Source organism: Sinocyclocheilus rhinocerous, unplaced genomic scaffold (assembly GCF_001515625.1).
Source record: "Sinocyclocheilus rhinocerous isolate Xijiao unplaced genomic scaffold, SAMN03320098_v1.1 scaffold3032, whole genome shotgun sequence".
Classification (NCBI taxonomy): Eukaryota; Metazoa; Chordata; class Actinopteri; order Cypriniformes; family Cyprinidae; genus Sinocyclocheilus; species Sinocyclocheilus rhinocerous.
The window spans coordinates 79,940-86,582 of NW_015643562.1; positions in this window are offsets into that span (position 1 = coordinate 79,940).

Consider the following 6,643-nt stretch of genomic DNA (forward strand, 5'->3'; position numbering starts at 1 on the left):
TGTCTGTCTGTCTATCTGTCTGTCTATCTATCTATCTATCTATCTATCTATGTCTCTCTCTGTCTGTCTCTCTCTCTCTCTCTCTCTCTATATATATATATATCCTATAGTGTCTGGCTCTTTGTTCCAGTTGTGTCACTGTATGAGAACAGCTGAATTGATCTTGGCAGAGATTTTGTGTCCGGCTGCACTATTTCTTGCCAAAAACATACTTTGTGTTAATTAAGGATGTGCTTGGGCATTTTATATTGTAGAATACATTTATTCACAGTACAATTAATTCATTTCTCCCTGACAGCAGTTTATGGTTATAAAAACCTGGCCTCATTATCATTACATATCTCCCTTTCTATCAGTCTCGGTCATTTTCTGTCTGTCTGGTTTGATAATGTTGGGATCCTGGTGATGACAGCAGTTTGTGTCTGAACGATACCTTCCCCATCCGCTCTGTTCTCTCTGTAACTCTCACACACACACACACACACACACACACACACACACACACGTACTCTGCCACCTTAATGAGATGCAGTTCATTTCTGCGACACACTTTACACTGTGTAACCTCTGTCTGCGTCTGTCATTCATCTGTCTGCATGGCTGGTCATTGCCATCCACCTTCCTTAATCCTCGCCTCAGATTGCCTCCTCACATCTCTGTCTGGCACCGCCGATGGGCTTTTTATGAGTCGCTCATCTCTGCATCCATCAGGTAGCAGATCCACTTCATACTCTACAGTGAAGCAGGGCTAAAGGTCACGGCTGGCCACTTTGACCACAGAGCTGATCTCTCTGATCTCTCTTGGCTCTCAGGCTTAAGAAAAGCTTCAGTTATTATCTCACAGTATGAGGCAGAATATCACAAACATGAAAGAACGAAGAAATTCATATCTAATTGAAGAATACACTGGGAAGTATCCTATTTGTAACCAGTGGCGATGTTCCGAATGGAATGCTGTATTTTGGTATTCCACTATATTTTGGTACTGTATTTTAAACATAGTAAATAATATATTTTTTAAAAATGATTGCATGTGAGTGGGGGCAGTTGCATTGTAGGTGGACATAGTTTGTAAATTTGATTTGTGTAAAAATAGAAGTATTTTAGTTAAGCACCTTACTCATCTTATTAATCTTTCCATCAGAACTGGACAGTTCTCTGATTGTTGGAAAAATAAAATCTGGGAATTCAGATGATATGATTAATTATAGACCAATTAGTCTTCTTCCAGTTCTTTCCAAAGTGCTGGAGAAGGTTGTATCAGAACAATTTTTGCATCACTTAGAGACAAATAAACTTTTACACCCTTTACAATTTGGTTTTAGACATAACCATTCTACAGAAACAGCTACTTGCTTATTATTAGAAAATATTAATCGGTCACTTGATAAAGGATTCAAAGTTGGTGCAGTATTCCTGGATCTGAAAAATGCATTTGATACCGTAAATTATAATATTTTAATGTCAAAAATAACAAAGTATAATATATCAAAACGATCTCTGTTATGGTTTGATTCGTATTTAAAAAGTCGTGAACAAAGTTTTGTCATTAATAGTCAGTTCCTCATAATATTGATATAGGGATTCCCCAGGGAACAGTTTTGGGTCCGATTCTTTTTCAGTATTTATATTAATGATCTTCCAGAAGTGTGTCCTGATGCGAGTCTTCAAATGTATGCTGATGACACGGTTATCTACGTATCTGCTAGGAATTGTGTGGAAATTGAAGAAAAGTTAACAAGAAACTTAGAGAAAGTGTCAGCTTGGCTTGATGCCTCTTTTTAACTTTAAATACCTTAAATACTGAAAAGACAAAGTCCATATGCTTTTCAATAAGAAAATTACCTGTAACAGAATCATTAAACATTAGAATTCAAAATGAGATTATTGAACAAGTATCAGAGGAAAAATATCTTGGCATGATTTTAGATTCTAAATTGTAAATGTTAAAAAGCTGCGTAAAACAATTAAGGCTAATCTTACCAGCTTCAGAATAATAAGACATTGTTTAACATATGATCATGCTTTTCTGTTTTAAATTCGAGGATATTATCACATATAGATAAATGCATGGGATGACTGTTATTTCAGCTTCATCTATGTTTATTGTATCTGTCCCTAACAAATAAAACATTTTAAAAAAGTCACGCTGGAAAAAAATTAATAAATAAAATTATTAAAAAATATAGAGAAAAACATATCTTTTACATGATGGAAAGAGGCTCATGTTGAACTTTATTCTTGGGGTGCTGTGCATTGAATAAAAACTGTTTCTGCACATTAATGCACATTAATCTGCAATAAATCCATGCAAGTGTCAATATAAGAAGCAAAAAGTGTCCGACTTGATGGCTCCATTTTCAACTTTTTGGAAAAATGGCTCAATTTTTAACTTATCCAACATTTTCAACTCTTTTGGCAAACGGCAAATCTTGCTGCTCAGCATCAGTCGACACACACCAGTTGTTTGAAAGGTTTTTAACCTTTTAAAATTTTTAGACAGTAGGCCTATACAGTGCTCAGTAATAACGTTATGTTATGTTACACTATGTTAAATGCATTGCATTATGGGATACAGCAGTGCACGCCCTATATGCTCTGTCCTGCACATTTGATGTTGCAAAATGATGTAGGTCATCCAAATATTCATGCATACATTGCGTGCATTATTCAATATACATACACTATACTGCAGAAACAGTGAGAGAAATATGCAATTCAGAACAACATCATCCCAGTTCAATAAAAATATTTAAACGTCCACAGCATGCAGACACTCAGAATCTGTTTCTTAAATACGAGTGTATCTCAAATATAGTACAGCATCTGTGTGAATATCTGCCATTGCACAGCTCTGACTGAACGTATTGTTAGTGTTCTCAAAGGAGCTGAGGGTTGGGTTCTGCTTGTGAAGTGCAGCTGTTTCTTACAAATCTGCGATTGCAGTCTAATGGTTAAGATTAGTAACAAAAATGCTGAATGTTTAGCTAAATCTGGGAAGTTGCTAAACTAAGGCGCCTCTCAGTTTATTGTCCCCTTTTTTTGTAAGTCTACATAGTTGCACAACCAGTAACTTCACAACAGTAGCCGTGATTAGAAACTAGAAATGACAGGCATGCATTATACTGCAAAAAACCACAGGCCAACATAGTATGTATGTGGATTTGACTCGATATATGACAGCTGTATTACTCACAAACAGTAGCTCATGTTCAAATTTAGCATTCATCTAGGCGATAAACACCTTCAAGCTTAATACAGTCAGTGGTGTAATGTAACAAAGTAATAATACTTCGTTACAGTACTTAAGTATTTTTTGGGAGTATCTGTACTTTACTTGAGTTTTTATATTTCAGCCAACTTTTACTTTTACTCCACTACATTTCCTAATTAAAATGTATACTTTTACTCCGATACATTTCCCCGAAGCATATTTGTTACTTACTACAAAATAGTCAGAAGAACACGGACTGCAGGGAAGCAGGTTCGACGAATCAGTGGTCTGGCGTCTGCAAGTTAGGCTCCTAAAAACACCTTTGTGTCAGGGTCTGGGATAGAGAGAGGACTCAGATGCAGAGTAGTGAGAAAGGACGGTCTTTATTCTCGCCACAAAACACAAAATAACATAAACAATAGTTAACTGTTGCTCAAGTAAGCGGAGAATCCAGAGCTGGCCGGCAGGCACTGCGGACCACTCGAGCTGCCGGATCTCCGTATTACAAATCCTTGAGCACAGGAGAACAGAGGGTCAGACACTGATGCTGGCACACACAAGTCACACAAAGACACGAGCAAGGACAAAACAATCTACTCACGACGAAGGACAGACAGGCAGAGACATATAAGGGAGTGGGGGAATGAGCAACAGGTGGGGGAGCGACAGCTCGGGAACAGTCAGCCCCTGTTAACTGCTGCTCAAGTGAGCGGAGATTCCAGAGCTGGCCGGCAGACACTGCGGACCACTCGAGCTGCCGGATCTCCGTATTACGAGTCCTTGAGCACAGGAGAACAGAGGGTCAGACACTTATGCTTGCACACACACAAGTCACACAAAGACACGAGCAAGGACAAAACAATCTACTCACGACGAACGACAGACAGGCAGAGACATATAAGGGAGTGGGGGAATGAGCGACAGGTGGGGGAGAGTCAGCTCGTGATCCGCGAACCCCCGCTGCGAGATCAGCGCTGATTGCCCAGACCACGAGCTACCGAACATGACAGGACAACACAAACCGCAGGGGAAGCCGAGAAGGCACCCTGCACCGTGACAGTACCCCCCACCTCGGACCTACCATGACGCTGATGAAACTGATCGATGAGAGCACGATCCAGAATGTCGCAAGCCAGAATCCAACATCTCTCCTCCGGACCATACCCCTCCCAGTCTACCAGGTATTGGTGACCTCTACCCCTACGCCTCACATCAATGAGCCGCCGCAAGGTATAGGCTGGCGACCCCTCGATAAGCCTGGGAGGCGGAGGGGCGGAGGTCAAGGGCTGAAGGGGGGAGCGAAAGACGGGTTTGATTTTGGAAACATGGAAAACCGGGTGGATCCTTTTAAACTGCGGGGTTAATTTGAGTCGCACCGACACCGGACTGAGCACCTTAGTGATCCTAAACGGTCCAACAAATTTGGGTCCCAGTTTACGTGAGGGCAGTCTGAAGTTGATGTATTCTTATGGTCAGTCCAAACGATAAACGGAAACCCCGCTCCCTCTAACCAGTGGCGCCACTCCTCCAGCGCCAGCTTGACAGCTAGTAACTCCCTATTCCCGATGTCGTAGTTTCGTTCCGCGGGGGTTAAACGATGGGAAAGAAAAGCACAGGGATGTATTTTCTCGTCTGAAGATGATCTCTGAGACAGGACTGCCCCAACCCCCACCTCGGACGCATCCACCTCCACAATGAACTGACGAGACGGGTCAGGGGTGGTTAAAATAGGGGCCGAAATAAATCGACTCTTTAAGGTCTCAAACGCAGTTTGGGCCTGCGCTGACCAACAGAATCGTTTCTTAGTGGAGGTGAGATCAGTCAGAGGAAGGGCGACCTGGCTAAAGTTCCGAATGAACCGCCTGTAAAAATTGGCAAACCCCAAAAAACGCTGGACCGCTCTACGACTATCTGGGGTGGGCCAATCAGCAACAGCCTTTACCTTGGCGAGATCCATTCGGATACCTTCAGGCGAGAGAATAAACCCCAGGAACGGAACCGACCGTGCGTGAAACTCACACTTCTCCAACTTGACGAATAGACGATTCTCCAGCAGCCGCTGGAGCAAAATAGGTTCGGCCAGGGCAACGGACGAAATCCCCAGAGGTGTAGCCAATCTGGAATCCATGAAGTCGCCCTCCGCTCCAGAGTCGATTAATGCGGAAACTTGGAAGACAGCTCCCCCAAACTGTAATGAAGCTTGAAACTCTGGCCGACCACCAGATGGCAGTCGAGTAGTAGTGACGCTCACCATGCGCTCTCCCTTGCGTGATAAGCGTCGCCCCGCAACAGGGCACGCCGCTGCAACATGGCCCGCCTCCCCTCAGTAGAGACACAGCTGATTAGCCAGGCGACGCCGTTGCTCCCCTATGGTCAGCCGTGCTCTCCCGACTTGCATGGGTTCCTCCTCCGGGAGGATGAGGCGTTGAGACAGCGTGTCACACGCCGCTACTAACTCCGCCCCAGTGACGTGCTCGCGGGGAATCCCCCCTCTTCGGTGCCGGGAACGGAGAGCCATCCGGTCGTCGACCCGAATGGCGAGATCGACCAATCCATCCAAGCCAGAAGGCAGCTCAAGGGAATAGATCTCGTCCTTCACGTGCTCAGCCAGGCCGTGGAGGAAGTGATCCCAGAGTGCCTTCTCATTCCAGCCACAGGATGCGGCGAGCGTGCGGAACTCAATGAAGTAACCGGACACGGACAGAGTGAAAGTCAGCGAGCATTGGGACAGGAATGACCGACATGAGTTGGGCTCACCCGAGTATGGAGCAGGCGGATTAAGCCGCGGTTCCGCGTGGCGAGGAACGACTCCTTCAGAGCCAGACGCGGGTGTGCCAGCCTGGGCTGCCGAAGGGCTGGCCTGCAGCTGGTCCAGCCGTTCTGCCAGCTGGTTGAGTTGGAGAGAAATCTCCGAGTAAGCGCGACGAGAAGCCGCGAGTTCCTCCTGCTGTCGCCCCAGAAGAGAGCCCTGCTGCAGGAGGGCTCGGCGCAACTCCGTCTCCTCTGCTGAATCCATTTATGGTGAGTAGATTCTGTCAGGGTCTGGGATATAGAAAGGACTCAGATGCAGAGTAGTGAGGAAGGAGGGTCTTTATTCTCGCCACAAAACACAAAATAACATAAACAATAGTTAACTGCTGCTCAAGTGAGCGGAGATTCCAGAGCTGGCCGGCAGACACTGCGGACCACTCGAGCTGCCGGATCTCCGTATTACGAGTCCTTGAGCACAGGAGAACAGAGGGTCAGACACTTATGCTTGCACACACACAAGTCACACAAAGACACGAGCAAGGACAAAACAATCTACTCACGACGAACGACAGACAGGCAGAGACATATAAGGGAGTGGGGGAATGAGCGACAGGTGGGGAGAGTCAGCTCGTGATCCGCGAACCCCCGCTGCGAGATCAGCGCTGATTGCCCAGACCA